This window comes from Anabrus simplex, chromosome 13, assembly GCF_040414725.1.
Source record: "Anabrus simplex isolate iqAnaSimp1 chromosome 13, ASM4041472v1, whole genome shotgun sequence".
Lineage (NCBI taxonomy): Eukaryota > Metazoa > Arthropoda > Insecta > Orthoptera > Tettigoniidae > Anabrus > Anabrus simplex.
The window spans coordinates 39,371,334-39,392,333 of NC_090277.1; the positions used below are offsets into that span (position 1 = coordinate 39,371,334).

The 21,000-nt window shown below is 40.4% G+C and overlaps 1 protein-coding gene across 1 annotated transcript in view; it reads right to left on the minus strand.

Annotated features, from left to right (window-relative positions):
• Positions 1–21,000, minus strand: part of LOC136884800 (prostaglandin E2 receptor EP3 subtype) — a 393,559-nt gene that overhangs the window by 51,532 nt on the left and 321,027 nt on the right. The window lies entirely within an intron of this gene.

The following is a 21,000-nucleotide window of genomic DNA, read 5'->3' on the forward strand; positions in this document are numbered from 1 at the left end:
AGATTTAATGAATTTTGTCGGGTAAACACCAAATGTGTCACCAGAGATCTTTTACATGCCGACATAGTACGACATGGAGTGTCGAATGGACTTTTTTCCGCCCTTCAAAAATCCGTCTACCTCTGCCGGGTTTGAACCCGCTATCTTGGAATCCGGAGGCCGACACTCTACCACTGATCCACAGAGGCAGCTATCTAGCCGTTAAAGTGATGTTAGGCCCCTCCAAGATGACGACTGTAAGGTTAGGCTTGCTCTCTTATACAAAATCCACGCCGGGAAGGGCAACTAGGTTAAGCCCCTCCAAGATGCCATCTGTTGAATAAATTTGGAAGCTGGGAGAGTTTGGAGAATCAAAGAGTATCTAGCAGTGAATAGCATTCTTCCGTGATCAGATGAAGTGTATGCTCTCTGGCTTGACAGGTAGCAATCAAACATGGCTGCATGCAATGTCATTACTTAGGATGAAATGCACATATATCCGAATATTAATGAAAGAGTCGCTTAGCAACTTGCTAAGTACAGAATGTATTGCGGGCTAGGGTAAGCCATCGCCTGCAATTATTGGAGTGGTCATTTAATGATTTGATTTTATGATTACTCAAAGTTGGCTGGACTTAGAGACCTATCAATGTCACATCATTCATCGGCAGGTAATTTCGAAGAGAATAAAATAAAAATGAAGCAGATCGGTCCAATATAACGGACGGGCGGATTTGCCAAAGCTGTTTTGATTAAACTATTTTAATATATAGATAATAATAATAATAACAATAATAATAATAATAAAACGAGGTGAACAATTGATAGGGTATCTGCCGCGTGCGCGATAGCCCTAAATGCAGATCATTGAAGACTGATTGATGATTGATAAGGTCTTGTCCCACTTTCTTTCTTCCTTTCTTTCATTTTTTCTTCCTTTTTTTTTTCTTTCGTCATTTGTGCGGAGATGACCTACATGCTCCTCCCCTGCGACGTACACAGACCAGCATTACACACATCCTCCACTTATCGACAGTACGGTAATTATTATCGAACTTCCTGATACAATTTGCATGGAGTTCAGTTTACTATGCCATTGACAATCAATCCATTGAGTTGAACTTCGGGGCCGTTCTTTGATGATCTGAAGCTTTCTTATCAGGCCACCAAAGAAGAGCTAAATATACTTTATTGAGGACTGCTGTTCACAATGGTTGTGATTCTCTCTGCATTTCCATTCACTTCACTTGGCTGCCACATATCGGTGATGTATTTAAATAATGTATAGCGAAAGGATTGAGGCAAGGTTTCAGTTTGTCCACCCTTCTTTCCAATGTTTATAAAGAACGGGCTGTAAAGGAAATCAAAGAGGAATTTAGAAAGGGAATCACAAACCAAGGAGAGGAAATCAAAACCCTAAGATTTACCGATAATACCGTTATCTTTTTATAATGATCCTTGTTGTTTAAAAGGGCGTAACATTTAATTTATTGACCCCTAATGATATGAGATGAGACGAAATGTAAGTGAGGTTAGGTGGAAGGAATAATTCCACCTTCCAATAATTGTTTTTTATTGCTAGTCTGTGTAATTATAAAGCATGTTCCAGCTTAAAATCTAATTAAATTACTTTAAAAAGTACATGTCTCGTTCCAAATGTGGAACATCTTAAGACAAATAAGATACAGAAATTGGCATAACTGAAATAAAAACACTTATGATGATGATGATGGTAATGATCAGATAAAATGTTCCTTCATGTTGAGCTAAAACAATCAACAAGTCAATGTTCAAGTTTGGGATAAAATCTATACTTGAACATTGACTTGTTGAGTGTTTTAGCTCATTATCATCATCATCATCATAAGTGTTTTTATTTCTTTTATGCCAATTTTTGTATCGTGTTTTTTAGCTGAAAATGTTCCACTTCAGGAACGAGACATGTACTTTTTAAATAATTTCATTAGGTTTTAAGCTGAAACATGTTTTATAATTACATGGACTAGCAATAAAAAACAAATAAGTACTGGAAGGTGGGACTCTTCCCTCAACCTAACGTTAGTTGAGTTGGTGCCAATACGGGACAAAAATTAGATTTATAAATTGTGCGAAATGTAATGACAATTAAAATTCCAAAATTCATCCAATGACCGGAATTCAAAATATGATGATGAAGAATGAATGAATGAATATGAATTTAAAATAATCAGCGGATCCAACTCACAATATTGAAAGTTAAAATAATTCCAAAATCCATCCACTGACTAGAATTCAAAAATACGAACAATGATTATGAAGTTAAAACAATCAGTAGATCCGACCCGCTATGCCCCAGCTTTCCATAAAATAACTTTAAAAAAACGTATAAAGTCAAAAAGGGGCTGCTTCGAAAGCAAAATCCTAGACTGATGATTCATGTTGTCTAAAGAGCTCCAAAATCCAGTTCACCGGTCCCTGGGGTAATGGTACTAATCTCTGGTAATATAGAACCGTGGCGTTCCTCAGTTAGAGGTACTAATCACAGGTAACGTAGAGCCACGGTGTTCCTCACATAGTGGCACTAATCACAGATCCATAGTGTTCCTCATATAGTGGTACTAATCACAAGCAACGTAGACTCACAGTCTTCCTCATATAGTGGTACTAATCACAAGCAACGTAGAGCCATGGTGTTCCTCACATAGTGGCACCTAATCACAGGCAACGTAGAGCCATGATGTTCCTCACATAGTGGCACTAATCACAGACCCATGGTGTTCCTCACATAGTGGCACTAATCACAGACCCATAGTGTTCCTCACATAGTGCCACTAATCACAGACCAACAGTGTTCCTCACATAGTGGCACTAATCACAGACCCATAGTGTTCCTCACATAGTGGCGCTAATCACAGACCCATGGTGTTCCTCACATAGTGGCACTAATCACAGACCGATAGTCTTCCTCACATAGTGGCACTAATCACAGACCCATAGTGTTCCTCACATACTGGCGCTAATCACAGACCCATAGTGATCCTCACATAGTGGCGCTAATCACAGACCCATGGTGTTCCTCACATAGTGGCACTAATCACAGACCCATAGTGTTCCTCACATAGTGGTGCTAATCACAGACCCATGGTGTTCCTCACATAGTGGCGCTAATCACAGACCCATGGTGTTCCTCACATAGTGGCGCTAATCACAGACCCATGGTGTTCCTCACATAGTGGCAGTAATCGGAAGTAAAGTCATCCCATGGTGTTCTTCGCATGATGGTACTAATCACAGGTAACCTCATGGTTCAAGATCCATCATCCGTTGGTCGCCTCTTTTAGGAGATACCGTGCGGTATTCTTCATCTGCGTCGCCCACCTACAGGGGGTATTATTATTTTACCTTAGAGTGCAGAAGATCTGGAGAAATTGCTGAATTCATGGCGTTCACTCCAAATAAGTCAGGTGATGCAGGGAATATTAGATTAGGAAATGAAGTCTTAAAGGAAGTAGATGAATATTGTTACTTGGGTAATAGAATAACTTATGACTAGAGCCTGGATTGTTACGCATTAATAGGTTAGATTGCAAACTTACTGAAGCGAGTAGCAAGTATAGTCTACTTTCACAACCATTGTGCTATGGGGATTGCATAGACATTAGGGGTACGATCCATCAGATCCCCTATAGTTTATGCTACTCTTCCTACACTATGGAAGAGCGGGTGGCCGATACTTCCTACTAACCAAATTAGTTTGCAATAATAACCTGCTGATACATAAAAATCCGGGCTTTTAATGACAGTAGCGTAAACGGGAGCGGAGGGGGGTGGGGTGGGGGGTGGGGATGGGGTAGAGGTTTTATAATTACAAAATGATGATGGTACATAATGAAGGTGCTTGAACGAGTGTCATTATAAGGGCAGTGGTAGTAGTGAATTATGTTGATAATCAGATTGCAGTACCGCTACACAGAAAAAACTAACATTACAATACAAATCAAGAACAAGATATATTTTTTCTTATCAAGTTCAACAATTTTACAGCGAATGATATGTTCAGATTAGAATCTAAAATCCAACTTTCGAGGCTACTTAGAAATTATATACCCAACCGATCTGCTGATCTTACAATTACAGTATGTCTCTGTGCATGTTCAAAAGGGCCAACCTATTGAGTCGACTTTCACTTGTTTATTGTCAGGTCTTATACATTTTCTTTTCAAAAAGTTCCATGGGTAAAAATCCCCCCAGTAACGCCCACCCCATCCTGGTTATGCCCCTGAATAATGCCGGCAGTACTAAGGAGGACTAAAATGCAGACTAGCACCAGCCAGGAAGGCATTTCTTAAGAAAAGAAATTTGCTCACTTCGAACACTGATATAGGAATTAGAAGGGCGTTTTTGAAGACTTTCGTATTGAGTATGGCATTGTATGGAAATGAAACATGGAAGATAACTAGCTCAGAAAGAAAGAGAATAGAAGCCTTAGACATGTGGTGTTACAGAAGAATGCTGAACGCGAGATGGGTAGATCGAATCATGAATGAAGAGATACTGAATGGAATTGGTAAGAGGAGATCGATTTGGCAAAATTTGGCAAGAAGAACGATAGGACACATCTTAAAACACCCAGGATGTATTCAGTTGATTTTTAAAGGAAGTGTGGGTGGTAAAAACGGTAGGAGTAGACCAAGGTATGAATATGACAAGCAGATGAAGGATGCAGTAATTACGCAGAAATGAAAAGTTTAGCACAGCATAGGATGACATGGAGAGCAGCATCAAACCGGTCTATGGACTGACGACTCTAACAATAACATTGCGAAACTGTGGTAGAATAGAGACTGCTTTGTCCGGGTTATTTTTAGGATTGCCGATACCCAGGTGGGATTTGATTTGGAAAGACAGAGGTCTGATTCTGAATTTGTACAATTCCAAAGCACGGGAACCGAAGTGAATTGAATCAAAAGGGAATCAAAATAAGGAGAGGAGTGAGACAAGATTATCTTCTATTCCCCTATCAGTTCAATTTATTCATAGACGATGTAATCACGATAATGAAGGAGAAAACCGAAGAAATCGAAATTAATAGTGAACAAATTCAATGGATTCGTTTCGCTGATGATAGTGCTATACTAGCAGACAGCGAATGGGAAATGAATAGGGTGCTCCACACACCAAGCAAAACGTTTGATAAACTCAAACAGAAAATAAATGCCAACATGGCAAAGGTCATGGTAGTTGAAAAACAGAAAAATATAAATAAAAGTAGGCAAAATTAAAACAGTACAAGTGAAGGAATTCCCCTACAGTATTTAGGAAGTGTCATTGGGGCTGAAAACAAATGCTTCACTAGAGGTCAAACGCAGGATGGCTCCTAAATTCACATATCAATCTGGAGACTGGGAAGAAGTTAACTAAAACCTTTGTTTGGAGTGTGGGAACTTGAACGGTGGGAAAATAAGAAAAACAAGACTTGAAGCAGCTGAAATGTGACTTCAGATGTGGCATACAAAAGCAAGCTGGATAGACAAGTTCTGATGGAAATAAAGGAGAACCGAAAACTAGGGAAACAACTTTCTCAAGATCATCTTTGAAGGCAAAGTTCTGGGAAGAAAACCAAGGGGCCGACAATGATTCTCCTACTTCAGAAACACAGTAGAAGAAATACGGTGTCCGTCATGTTACCAGGAAGCAGGCGCGGCGCGTTCTGCGTGTTCAATAAATACCAAAGAAATACATAAGTCTTGATTGAATGGTTTATCAAGAGCCTGTTCCTTTAATTAGCTCTGTGTATACCCCAAGTAGCGATAATTTTAACATGAACACTCGGTTACTCTCAGGAACCAACGAAGAGATGGACAGAAAATCCTAATGGTGTTTATGAAGTCTCTCATTATGATAGGAATATTGGTGTTTGGTGTGCTGTTAGTGCAAGACGAATAATTGGGCCTATTTTTTTCGAGACGACAGTAAGTGCAGAGAGGTACCAAGATGACATTTTGACACCGTTCTTCCAACAGTTAATGGAAGAAAAAAATCGCGTGGGTGGTTTCAACAAGATTCAGCCCCTGCTCGTACAGCAGAAAATTCCCTTCTTACAATCTCGGAAGTGTTTGCAGACAGAGTGATCAGTGCTGGTCAATTTCCTCCTCCTTCTCTAGATCTAATAGTGTGTGATTTTTACTTGTGGGGTAAACTGAAGGAAAAAGTGTATCGAACAAATACACATTGGAGGAACTAAAAGAAAACATTACGAATTAAATCTGAAACATTACAGTGGCAGAACTCACTCGGGTCAGCCAGAATGTGGTTACCAGATACAATGCCTGTATAACCCAGGAAGGACGACATTTCCAGCATCATTTATAAGGTAAGATTTCAATAAGATTGTATACTCGCTTAAAGCAGGGCGGCCGCGCGCGACATACGTTCGGCTGAGGCAGCTGCCGTAACGCACAGTACAAACACTGTGCGCTCGGTCTGAGTTTACATGAGATACCCTGTGTAAGATCACGCGATCATTTTATTACGTGTAACACTTTGGATTATCGGATAATAGGCAACATCGCGGGGGTAGAAAAGGATGAAGTTAACTGCAAGGCGTAAGAGTGCAAGTGAGATGCAAATATTATATCTAATTCCACACTATATTTTAAGGTAGAGGCGCACGATAGGAGTGTCCCCCTCTCTGGCTGATACATTCATTTTATCAAAGGTTCGGACCTATCCTCCCATTTTCATTTCTCCTTAGTATTAAGACAGGTTGGTTGCCCGCTTGTACTTCCTCTTGAAATAGCAAGATAGGGAGACAAATTCCGTCCCCGCACCTAATTTCGTCCCCCTAGGAATTTCCACTTTGCACTATTGGTACCTAATGTTTAGCCGCGAGCACACACGTAGCCTCATCTTGTTGTCTTGTTGTGAGAGTTGGTTGTATGAACCACAGATTCAAGGAGGAATCATTTTTTATGCTGAGCTGAGTCAGTACAGCATTCAAATTAAGAGCTTGTTATTCCTACAGTGAGCACTGATATGTGAATGAAATACTGGGCTGAATTTCAATCATGTGGTGAAGTTCCTGGCGTGTAATCGCAACAGTGAGGTGGTTGGCGTGAGTTACTTTAGCGGCCATTACAATACATCAGGAAATGTTCGCAATTTCGTCCCCCTTTATTTTATTTGTTATTTATGAAGTTTCTCATTATTTGCAGATGGGAAGGCGCAAGCAATGGGATAAAGAAGCTATGAAAAAGGATCTTAAGGCAGTGAGGGACAAGATAATGGGTTAAAAACCTGCAAGTAAAGCGTTTAACACCCCACAAGCAACGCTGAAAAACTGTTTGTTAAAAAGAATACCAAAAAAACATTTTTCATAAATAGCCTTCAAGTAATTCATTATAGGGAAACTGTTTGGAAAGGTTAGAAAGGAAAATATATATTAAAATTAACTGCACTTTTTATAAATTTGGTGGGGGACGAAATTACGAACACATTTTTGTAGTTTAGTTTTTGTAGTGTTTATGTTTCTGTAGAACACTGACTACCTTACGTTATAACAGTTTCATTGAAGCTTGCTCATAAGTGGAGAGTATATTCAGTAATATAAACTGAGTGGCCAAAAGTCATGGGAAGACAATGAATGTGATGTTAATGACAAGTTGCTCCTCAGTGAGCCCTCGAAACGGCAACAATACGGTGAGGCATCGACTCTACAAGGTGTTGGAATCGTTCTGCAGGGATCTGGACTCACGCATCTTGCACTGCTACCCACAGTTTGTCTTGTGTAGTTGGTGCGGGGTTCATGGAGCGTAACTTCACTGGAGTGTTCCTTCAACCAGCTGCGTGCCACCGCAGAGCGGTGACATGGCGCATTGCCTTGTTGAAACATTGCATCTCTATCAGGACCAGAAAGGGATGCAGATGATCTGAAAGAATGTCCACATAACATGCACCTGTCAGCGCTCCTTGCAGCAGCCGGACAAAGGGGCCTAACTGCGACCATGAGAACGCCACCCAGTCCAGAACTGAGCAATTTCCCGCCTGGACACAACCTTGTTGACACTCAGGTTATATAGCTTCATAGGGCATACGCCCCACTCTCAGGCGCCCATCAGCTCGATACAATTGGAGCTGGGATTCATCGGACCACGCCGTCACTGTTCCATGATCCATTGCCGATGTTCGCAGGTCCATGAATGTCGTTGAGCTCTGTGCCGAGGTTTCAGCAGAGGGACACGAGTTGGTCGTCGGCTGGTGAAGCCTGTGCGGTGCAGTTGCCTCCTTACAGTCCCGGTAGAAATGGGTTCCTGACTCCCAGAATTTAACTGGGTGGTGATCTGGCTCACAGTAGCCCGTCGAGCGCCCAGTATTGTTATGCGGAGGCGACGTGACGTCCGTTCGTTAAACACCTCTGGTCTTCCCGCGCGGCGGTTTACGCGGGTGGTAACATCCTCTCTGCGATCGAAACAGACCTCGGAAACCCGAATTAGCCTGTAATCTCCGCAATGCTATGAACAATGCGCCATGCGCCGATGATCATCAATGTTTAAAGTCGCTTGACTGGCAACATGGTTGCCATCTTCAAGGCACTGGTGTCTGTGACATACTGCTCATCTACGCCGCAGCTAGCCGCAACGCTCAGGGGTCAAACACGGCACATTTTCTAATAGGACACCCCTCGGTGTACTGTATATACCAAATGTTAGGCTTGTTCATAATATTCCTGAATTTCTACAAGTCCAAATCTGCTAAGGGGACGAAATATGGGCTCCCTACCCTGCCGACTGTTTGTGAGATTCGGTCTTCAACATACGGCGAGCGCTTGAGCAGATACACTACTCACCTCCAAAGTACAATCTACTTCGTTTCAAATAAGTAGGTTGGAAGTGAGCAATGCTCTTAATTCTCTTAACGCAGTGGGATACTTAATAAGTAAATGCAATCTAGACGTAAATGCTTCACAAGGAAGGGCGTGGTACCTTCCATTTTATGGATAGATTGCCCTCCTTTCTATCCCTCTAGGGAACTATCAGCTGTCGAACTGACAGATAGGTAGGGTCGTCAATTCACGGGGGGCTTTCTCTCTACTGACTTATTTTCCCCGTAAATATGAGCTCATCCTCGATAACCGGGTAATAAAGTTTAGATTGAGTGCAGAAGGATTAATGTTTTTGTGGAGGCGCCCCACATCTGCAATGGAACCTCGATTGCTGGCATTTAAGATAACGCGAAGTAAATATTAATTCCCAAATGAACTTGTTATATTATATCTTCTTTACTAGTAAGTGTAAATCAAACTATTGGGTGTATATATATATTCAAAAATAATAGGTATAGAGACCCACCTATTCAATACTAAAAATCGTGATAATTATTAAATCATCACATATCTGTATTTATTCGATCACACTTGTGGGACGGGTTTCGGCAATAAGGTATGCAAATAATTTTTAAAGTGTTCGTATGCGAACTGAAACATTTTCGTATGTTATAAAATTTGTCGTAAGGGAATTTGCATAGAGGTGTAACCAAATATTTAAACAGTTAAAAAATACCAAAACTGGAATGATTTTTCACTATGTAGTAACAATACTGGTCGTTTAATTGCTTTACAGTCATTATAATATACACAGGATTTGGTTTGTCTTATTGACAGCTTGATTCGTTCATAACAACTTTATAACTTTATAACTTGTCAAGTCCAAGTTGAATGCTCTGAACAATTAATTAGCGACCATTTTACGAGGAACTTCTTTTACATAAAAACTGCTTGTTGTAATTAGCCCATCGACCTTTTTACAATGATTATAAACATTTTAAAATGTATGCAGCCAGAACTGAAGCCAACGTACGCGTGACCGCCATATTGTTAGGGCTACAATATTATAGACTGGTTTCTGTCTGCTGTCGATCAAGTTACTATACTTAAAGAAAATACAAGCATTCAGTATTATTATTTGAATTTGAGTTTATTGAGATGTTGCAACATATAAACAGCGGGACGAGTTTGACTCTGATAAAGCTAGACAAAAATATTGCTCATACAGAAATTCTGATGGGCTCAGCTTCAGGAAGAACGTGTTTTATGCAACGAATAGATTAGGAAATTTTGAAATACTACTAATTCTTAAGGGGAGGTAATTTCCTTTAAGTTTTCTACCACAAGCAACAAGGCAACAGGGACAAACTTTACAAAACTTTACATAGATTTGGGATGAATCCCTCCGCTCCATTGTTCAACCATGGATAACTATAGGCCTATGTACCGCAGATTTCTCAGAAATTCTCAGATCCATAAACGTTAAAGTACAACTCCCATCTGCAACTACACTCAATACGGTTCATGAGAGAATTTAATAATTTATATTACGAGTCTATACAATTGACAAGTATGCAACATGAGAAGTGTAACTCTTGTTCGTAAGTGCATATTAATTTCAAATTACATTTTACATGCTAATTTCTACTGTCGAAATACATATAATAATAATAATAATAATAATAATAATAATAATAATAATAATAATAATAATAATAATAATAATAAAGACATAGTTGTAACATTTATTGACTTTAAAAAAGCTTTTGACTCTGTTGATGGGGAAACCCTAGATAAAGTAATCTATGAATTTGGAGTTAAAACTAAATTGGCAAACCTAATTCGTGAAACACTTACAGACACTATCTCGAAAGTAAAATTTATGGGTGAAGTATCTCGACCTTTCAAAATAAATACAGGTGTCAGGCAGTGCGATGATCTATCTCCACTCCTTTTCAATTGTGTCATGGAGAAAATTGTAAGAATTTGGAATGAAAAACTGAAAGAATCTAAAATATTGCCACTCATGCTGGGGAAGAAGAACAAAGGTGTTACAATAAATTGCCTAGCATTTGCAGATGACTTTGCCATACTTTCAGAAAGCCTTACAGATGCAGCAATGCAAGTCAATCTCCTTGAAAAGACAGCCAACATGACAGGCTTGAGAATCTCTGCCGAGAAAACAAAATTTTTGACGAATATAAAAAGTGCCCCAAAGTTTTTAGTAACGGATATTGGTCAAATAGAAAAGGTAAAGAAATTCAAATATTTGGATGAGACAATTCAAGAAAATGGTTTAGAAAAATCTGCTATAGAGGAGAGGATGCAAAAGATGGAAAGAGCGTACGGTATAACTAAGAACACTTACAACAAAAAGTGCTTATCAAGAAAACTTAATATAAAGCACTACAACAAAGTAGTGAAACCAGAATGCCTTTATGCCAGCGAATGTCTAGCACTGAACTACAAGCTTGATAAATTAGAAATGTTAGAAAGAAGAATTATAAGGAAAATATTAGGTCCTCTAAGAATTGCAGAATTTTTGAAATTAAGAAGTAACAATGAAATTTACCAGAACGTAGAAAACATATCAGAAACAATAAGAAAAAGGAGATTGCTATTTCTTGGACACATTTACAGAATGGTTGACAATAGACTAACTAAACGAATCTTCGAGTACCTTTGGGAAAAGTTGTTCTGGAAGAGACTTTGAATGGAACGCGGTATGTTGAGCTGCTCGGAGACCATCTCCACCCATGTTTGGCCTTCCAGCGCCCAGACGGTTCTGCGTTGTTTCAAGATGATAATGCGCCGCCACATCGCTCCCACGTCGCACAGTGTGTCGAATCCCATATCTAGGTGGAAAAAATTCACTGTCGCCAATCAAAGCGCAACCTGGCTCATTCGATAGTAAACAAACCAGATGTTGACCTTCAGACTTTCTTTTCGCTTTCTGGTACGTAGGATGGAGGGGACAGGTGCTGAAACATCTTCCTTGCAGTTATCAACTCAGTTGATAGGAGGTGTCGGAGAGAACCGAAAGTTGTGTTTCTGGTAAGTTCAACGAGGTGTTGTATTCTGTGGTTCATGGAATAGTGAAAAGAGGTATGTGTTCTCATTTTAAGCATAATACAAGCGTTCTGCAGTAAACAAGTTATTTACAGTGCGTTGTAAAAGGAAGCAGTTGTAGAAAATTAGATTGTTTTTACGATTTGCTCGAAAAAAACTTTATGAGTGCCTCATAGTGCCACTTTACTTTAAACGTCATTCGATGGGAAATTTAATGTAGATTCAGGATCTGTAGTGGTTTGGTTGCGCACGAATGTGCATGATGGTTTATTTTCTTATTTTCAGTGACTATGTGGGCGTTACCGCGAGAAAAATATTTCAACGCGTGGCGGTTATGTCTTAAAAAGGGGCATTTAGAAATCATATTTCAGTATGTTATGGATAAATTAGAGCCTACAAATCTTACTGACACTCAATTTCTGGAGCTAAGAAACAAAATTAAATTGATATCCCGTAATATCAACAAAAATGGGAGAGTGCAGGAAGAAGAGAACAACGATTCCGAGAAAAATTCGGTGATTAGGGAAATGTGACGGATTTCATCGTGTTAAGTGAACAAGACGACATTGATCTAGCGTATGATCCAAAAACAAGTTGTGTACCTAACAAAGCCGGCCGTCACCCTAAGGAATTTAAGGACTCTTCCATAAAGACGAAGAAGCAAAATGTCTGAGATATTACCGAATCGCATAGTTTGGAGGAAGTCGCGTTTGCTGCTGAAGATTCTTTTCGATCAAGCGGGAAAAGATGAAGGCTTAATAAAAAGATATCGTGTATTACTAGCTGCTCTTTCTTCTGGCTCTGAAATAAATGTGAATAAATTCAAATAATTTCGTGCGCAAACTGCGGCTTTGTATGTCAAACTATATCCATGGAATTATATGCCCGTAACTGTGCATACCATATTAGTACACATTACTCAAGTAATTAAACATTTTCTTGTGCCAATAGGAACTTTATCTGAAGAAGCTCAAGAAGCTAGAAATAAAGATTGTCGGAGGTTTCGTGAACTTCATACTCAAAAGTGTAGCAGCTTAAGATGTTGTTGATTACATCAAATCCCTTAATAAACAAGTACCGAACAATGCCACGTAAAACTCCTGGTAATCTACCTATGGAAGCTATTGAGTTACTTACTGACTCCCAAGATCCTTTCACATCAAATGAAGAAGACCAGTATAGCAACGACTACGATTCTCTGGACTCTACAGACGAATCAGGGGACGATTGAACATTGGACATGTTGTTATTATGAACAGGATGAGATTGATGAGGCAATTACTTGCAAATACTGTAATATGAACCTTTCACGTTTTTTATGAAATTTTTCTGAGTGTAATCTTAACCTTTTTTATATGGAAATATAATATATATAATATTGTTTTCGTGTGTAAGGTGTGTTTTACTAAAACTACGTATTTAAAATACGTTTTCAATCTGGAAGAATTTACATACAATGCCTTCGTCTATTCCCTCAAATAAGGTGTAACAAGAATACTGGACTGAAATTCTCATTGTTATTCATATTTTATCCAGTTTTCAATAGTATGTTTACCACTGTTATAAACTATAATATACACATCCAAATCGTGTTTTTACTCCCGTAAATGTACGATTCTTTTGTTGCTTTCGGTCATTTTTTAAATCTCCCCTTGCCCCTCACCCCTATATATTTACCCCCGAACATCGTACACTTTAGACGATGCCAGATATGAATTCAGCGACCTCGAAAACGGTATAGTGCCAACTTTTAATAGGATCCCAGGACTATTAACGACGTTATTAATTTTTTCCACCTAGATCGGGGATTCGGCACACTGTGCGTCGCCCGGGAATGGTTCCAGGAACATGCAGCGAGATCCAACGACTGCCATGGCACCCAGGAGCCCCGATATGAACCCTATCGAGCATATCTAGGATGTCCTGGAATGCAGGCTCCGTGCCGTGGATCCTGCACCCACGAACAGACCATCATTGGCGGCCGCTCTGCAAACGATTTGGTGTCAGCTGCGTCCAGAGGACTACCAGGGACTTGTCGACTCACTTCCACGGCGTCTTACTGCAGTTCGCGGGGCCAGAGGAAGCCCCACATGCTATTAGGTGACTATCCCATGACATTTGCTAAGTCAGTGTATATCAACGCGCTAGCAAGGATCTTGTGATCGAGAGAGTGCATTACACTCGCAAGGACTCAGTCTCCCAAGAGTTGTTTCGTGTACACCTGCTGTTAAGCAACACTCTCTCGCAGGAATTGTGGTTGTCTTTCAATCGCATTACTGCTATACAGGCTGAACGAAAATTCAATCAGGCGTCATTCAGAGAGAAATCTAAGTTCCTCCATCTAGCTCAGAAACATGCGGTCTCTCGCACGAACCCGGATGCTAGCAAAACTGTCGTCAATCTTTACAAGAAATCCTTGGACGAGAACCAAAGAGTAGTTTTAGCTAGGGGTCTTAATTTCGCTGTCGCCCCCTCTCAAATTCCCACTGAGAAGTTAATTACTTCCGTTGAGGCAGCCATCCACAAACTACCTACGGATGAGGCTGAGGAGTTAAGACAGAAATGTGTGAGACTCGCAAGTTCCGGTGTTGTACCCGCACCCAATTTAACAAGAGGCGAGAGGAGAGCTCTGAAGGAAGTTAGAGATGATTCTGAACTGACCATTCTCTCAGCTGATAAGACTAATGCGACAGTGGTTATGGACACTGACGAGTATAAGAATAAGATCTCGGCTACACTGAGCTCACGTGACCCCACCACTCGTGTGTCCAACGCCAGCGTGAAGCTCTTAAGGCAATCTTCAATTCCAACAGAGGAAGCTAAACATCTGTCCCCGGGGGACGCAGTGCTACCTAGATTATATGGACTTCCTAAGATCCATAAAAAAGATGTTTCCCTCAGACCTACTGTTAGTGCGATAGGCTCTTCTGCGTAAGCTCTGGCCAAATACCTACGCAAATTGCTTCAGCCCCACATAGAACGTACTGAATCATACGTCAGGGACTCTCGGTATTTCATGAACAAGCTGTCAACCATAACCATTCAACATAATGCACTTTTGGTGAGTTTCGATGTGGAATCCTTGTTCACTAAAGAGCCGATTGACGCGGTCATGCCTCTCATTGAACACCTGTTCCCTGAGGACATTACTAAGCTATTTTATCACTGCATGACTTCCAGCTATTTCTTGTGGGGTGGGAATGATTACGAACAGATGGACGGAGTGGCTATGGGAAGTCCACTTTCGCCCGTAGTGGCTTAATTTCTTTGTGGAGCATTTTGAGGAGAAGGCTATTACTTCGGCGCCTCTCAAATCTATGATATGGTGGAGATGTGTTGTTGATACATTTGTGGTCTGGACAGAAGGGCCTGAGAAATTTCATCTATTTCTAAACCACCCAAATCAGCAACATCCTTCAATTAAATCTACTATGGAGATGGAATCGGACGGATGCCTTGCTTTCTTGGATGTTCTAGTAAGAAAGTTCCGGACGGCTCCCTAGGACATACCGTCTATCGTAAATCGCTGTCTTCATGCAGAGTCTCACCACCATCCAGCACAAAAACAAGGCATTCTCACGACACTCACCAAGAGGGCGAGAAGAATTTGTGAGCCATCACATATCCAGGTGAAGATGGACACGCTCAAACTCGCGTTCAAGGGCAATGGTTACAGCGATTTGCAGGTTCATAGAGCCCTGCATCCCGGAAAAACAACCAAGCAAAGCTCACAGAAGGAAGAAGTGAATGGAACTGCCTACCTGCCATACATTCACAACATCATAGATCGAATTGCCAAGGTGCTCCGCAAGCACAATATAAAAAATCCGTGTTTGGCACCGTCACTAAAATTGCACACAGACTAGGTAAAACCAAGGACAAATGAAATTCCCTGTACTTGCGGTAAGGTTTACATCGGCCAAACATGCCGGTCCACTGGTACTCGTGTCAAGGAACATGAACGTAATATTCGTCTCAACCAGCCAGGTAAATCAGCAATAGCTGAGCATGCTCTATCGTCGGGTCATGATGTCATGTTCCAAATTGCTGGAGCTCTTACCCACACTAGACATTACAGGTCCAGGATTATACGGGAAGCTGTGGAAATACGTAGAAATCCCAACAATTTCAACAGGGCACTGACTATCAATTAAGTAATACCTAGTTGCCAGCCATTAAGGATTCACGTAGGTAGTTCCCTTTCCTGTCCCTTCACTATTGGTATTTCACTGTTTTCCAAATTCATGCGTTCCTCATGTTATGTGACCCTCGAGAATGATTCTGATGGTTCCGTCAGCTTCCACTTCGAACGCTAGCGCTGTTCCGCGTCCGGGGAGCCATCTGTTGACGAACGGACGTACCATTTCCACTTTTATTATAACGTCTAAATTTCAAGCTCATTGTTCAAGAAACCTTTCTCGTGGACAGTCGATATTTTCTTCTGAAGACGCTGAGCACAGTTCTCTGCGAACCGTAAAGAATTTCACCTTATTTTCTTGACACGGCATAAGCTCAAAAGCCTATATCATGCCCCTAAGTACTGGCCGTGACAGCATCAATGGCAAATTCTCATATTTCCTTCTTTGCTTCCTTTCCTAACTAGCTTTTTCCCTTTTTGTTCACTTCCTTTACCTCTGCTCCTTTTTTCTTTCCTTTACGTGTTTCCCTGTGCTTTTCTTCCTTCGACATTTCCTCTCTGTACGTATTTGCTTGTCGTGTTCCTTTGATGATTGTACACGAACTTGGCGAGCTCTGACATGAACGTCAACGAGTTAAATCTCCCGATTGTACACTTGTAGCTATAAATGCCGGGCTGTACCAATCAATAGATGTCTAGCTGCAAGTTGAGGCAGCGAGCGAGATCTCAAAGGAAATCAGCGGGTGGTCTCCAAATTGATGGCAGCTCGATCCTGCAAACGCATTTTACTTTTGAAGACATCTCTGTTCTTCACGATATACACGTGTCCTCCACCAGTTTATCTTCTCACAGCGAGAGTTCTAATTATTAACCCCACGTGTCGCAATCTACACCACCAGGGGGAGGTCTTCACTAACACGTCATCCCAACCAGACACCCTTAAATATCGAGCTCATTGACTTTCTGGTCTATAACACCCCGTCACAAGTCTGGCTCGTATGTTTGTCTGTAATGATGGGAAGGAAGGAGGAAAATAGACAAGAAAATATCCCACCTTACGAAGAAGAGAGCCACAAGCGCAATAACTGCAATGTAAGATTTAAAAGGGTCTAGTATATTCAGTTCTAATGTTGAAAACAATTCTTAGCAGACAAAGTAAGGGTCCCCATACTATGAAAAACGTATAAAATTAAGCAATTACTTCAATTGTACCCAAAGTTGAAGGGCAAAGGGCCCGGAAAATTTTCAAATGGTGATTCTTGGATAGCTCTATCAAATCTAAAAATAAAAAAAATCGAAAATCACTTCTGGCTTACAGGTTTTCATTTTCTTGTTCAAATCCTAGACAAATGAACTTATTTGCATAATTCTTTCTGTAATGTGTTCCTTGGTTCAATACCCTCAGGCGTTTTTGATTTTTCGAAAAATGTACACACCGAATATAGTTACAAGGGCTTAAGTGAAACTCTCTCATTGACTCACATTAGCACTCGTATTGGTGCTTAAGTGAAACAATGCACTGACTCACATTAGCGCTCGTAGTGGTGCTTAAGTGAAACAATGCATTGACTCACATTCGCGCTCGTAGTGGTGCTTAATTGAAACAATGCACATCCTCACATTCGCGCTCGTAGTGGTGCTTAAGTGAAACAATACACTGACTCACATTAGCGCTCGTAGTGGTGCTTAAGTGAAACAATACACTGACTCACATTAGCGCTCGTAGTGGTGCTTAAGTGAAACAATGCATTGACTCACATTCGCGCTCGTAGTGGTGCTTAAGTGAAACAATCCATTGACTCACATAAGCGCTCGTAGTAGTGCTTAAGTGGAACAATGCATTGACTCACATTCGCGCTCGTAGTGGTGCTTAAGTGGAACAATGCATTGACTCACATTAGCGCTCGTAGTGGTAGAAAAAAGCAAACTGCTAATCTAATCGACCAGATAACGCTGATTAGGAAAAGGATTGTCATTTTTAGGAATAAGTAAAGAATATATTCTCATACTTTATTAGCTCATATTCCTAGGATGTTTTCAACATTGAGTTGCTTGCCTGAAGGACTAGAACTGTATATTTTAATATAGATGCACCAAGGAAATCAAAATGAGAATAGCTGTTGCCTAACAGGCCTTTCAAAATAAAAGACGTCTTTTAACAAATACCCATATAAGTTTAAAAACAAGAATGGCTTTTGTAAAAATCCCTTGTCTGTAGTGTACTACTTTACGGTTGTGAGAGCTGGACTGTTGGGTAAAAAGGAAAAAAAATCACTGGAAGCAACTGAAATGGGGACTAGGAGGAAAAACACGAGGACATGCTGGACTGAAAGAAAGACGAATCTAGATGTTCTAAATGAAGTCAATGAGAAACGGATACTGATAAAGGATATGGAAACAAGGAGGATAAGACTTGTAGGTCATATCCTGAGACATAATGACTTCCTAGTAAAGGTATTTGAAGGAAAAATACTAGGAAAAAAGGGAAGAGGAAGACTAAGGAAGACATTCTTGATGGGATGTAAAGACTACAAGGAAGTGAAGAGAACGACAAGATTGAGGGGAGAATGGTAGCAGCGACAAGGCTTAGCCTTCAGTGTATGATGATCAAATATTTCTATTTATGTTTATTTATTTTTAATATATTTTTTATATTCTTACATTAAAATTACCTCAGAAGTATCATTTTTGCACTCAATGCCCTCTTCTACCCAAGGTACCATATGGGAAAAAATGAAGAAATGGAGGATATACGCTAATAAGCAAGAAAAAGAGGCACGAGAGAATAGAAGGAAAGGAAAGTGAAGAAAGGAGGGAGAGATTTAAAGGACTGATTGATGTAACTAGGGAAACACGGAGGTACCGAAAGCAGGAAAGGAGGAAATGTTGAATTCGGGATATGGTGGGTTCGAATCCCAGATACATATCATTTACTGCCTGAAATAAAGGTACTGTGGGGTAAGACACGCTCAGAACCCCTAGGGAAACGGGTTAAGGGGACCGTTGGCTGAAATTTTCAACTTATACAATTTCGAAGATATCAGCATAAAATTTTGTGAGCACATTCATGAAGTAAACTTTAGCCATTACGCCAGGTTTCAAAGCAGTGGGTTGATTAAATCTTCTTCAATTATTATTTTTGGATATTTAGTTAGGATTTACTAAAAAAACCTTTTCCTGAGACAAAATTTTGGTTTCTATGATTTCAAAATTTGATAATGATATTTGCATACGTATATAAACACAACTTGCTTAAAAGATGTGTTCCTCCTAAAATATGTATCAGATTAGATTTTTTTAAATTTCTGGTTTGCTAATTTCTATACAATAATATACTGTCGTAACCAAATGCATGTAACGTTGCTTCTAATCAACAAATAAAATTCTTTATAAGTACGTTCTGTTAGTTGAAGACATTACTACAGCTCCAGAAAGTTTCATATCAATCAGATAAGAACTGCAGCACATGGGGCTTTTTGGAGAAAGCAAAGCACTGAAAAAATGAAAGGTGGGGAAAAGAAATCTGAAGTTTTTAAATGTTATGAGGTAAACTGTGGAACATCGTGAAGCGCTCACACCATGCCACTGTCATTTGTCAAACCTTGGAGCCAAATTCAAACGAAAACGGCAAAATAATGCAAAAATGCTATAAACTGCCGTCAGTGTGAGTTGGGCGTGGCAGAGACACCCACACAGTAGAGAGTAAAAATGTCGGAACTTGAAATATTTTACCATTTTCTGATAATAGAATGACTGGAGGTTTTTTTAACAATCATTCAGAAAATCGACTTTTTTTAAAGAAAACATGAAATATCAGTCATCAATTCCATTAAACGTAAAAATACTCGAAAAGGAATCCATAGCTTTCGGGATCGCTAGGCTTTTTGGTGAGAGTCCCAGTGAAATTGTGTACATCATATCTTCAGCACGACGCGTAAATACATTCATTTATTACTTTTATTATTTGTTTGAAAAAACCACGTACTTTCCGCACAATCTGGGCTGTCACAAGAAGAAGAAAAAGTTTGAACACGAAACAACATAATTTTTAAAAAATGTTAAAATTAGACGCACAACAATAACTCTAAAACTACTAAATAGTTCGTAAATATCAAGTTAAAGAAATCTAAAAAATATCACTTATAATTAACTGGTAATATACTGTAAATTCTAGACGTAAACATTCAAAGAAACTATGCGGGTAGCGCCGAGTTCTAGTGCTAATGCCTTATAAAATTCGGCTATAGCACGACAAATTGAAGTAAGACCCTGGAAGCGCTAGTTTTGTCAGCGGGTGTGACAGAGAGTGCAACGCGCTGTTGCTATCTCTCTCACTTCACTATGAACAACTCTGGTTTTAGCACTTGCCATTACTTAACACACAGCGGTAATGTACTTCTGATAGGATAAAATGTCATATTCCAACAGGGATGTCAGCGAAAATCTCACACTCTATACCAGGGCATCTCAAACGCCCAAAATCTCAAGCATGCAGACAGCGGCGCAGAGTTCCTGTGCACAGTGTATCGGTTCCACTCGGCTCGGCTCGGACCAACGCTTCGTCTCTTGGCTACTCGGCTAAGCTCGGCTCAACTCGGCTCGGATTTGGAGCGCTACGTAGCAAGTGAGGAAGAGGGAGACAGGGGGAGCGAGCGAGACAGGAGTGGGAAAAGAGAGAGACAGCGCCATTGCTCCAAATTGAGGAGTGGGGGGTGTCTGCACTCTGGTCAACCAAGCAAAGTCATCTTTTGTACCGTGCACAGTGCATGCACCAGGCGCATGCACCCTGAGAGGCCCTGCTCTAAACTATGCAACACTCAGCGTACGAGAACCGGTAGCGCTGGCTGTTTAGGCCTCGGTGTTGCCAAGCCGTGCGCAGTGACAGACAAAGCACGGAGCTAGGGCACTTCAATGCTGGCTTAACGGAAGCGTCTCCCGTGAGATCTAGGCGAGAAGTGACCCGCAGTCACCATTCGGCAACACCGAGCAATCTTCACTTCGATTGGCTCGTGGC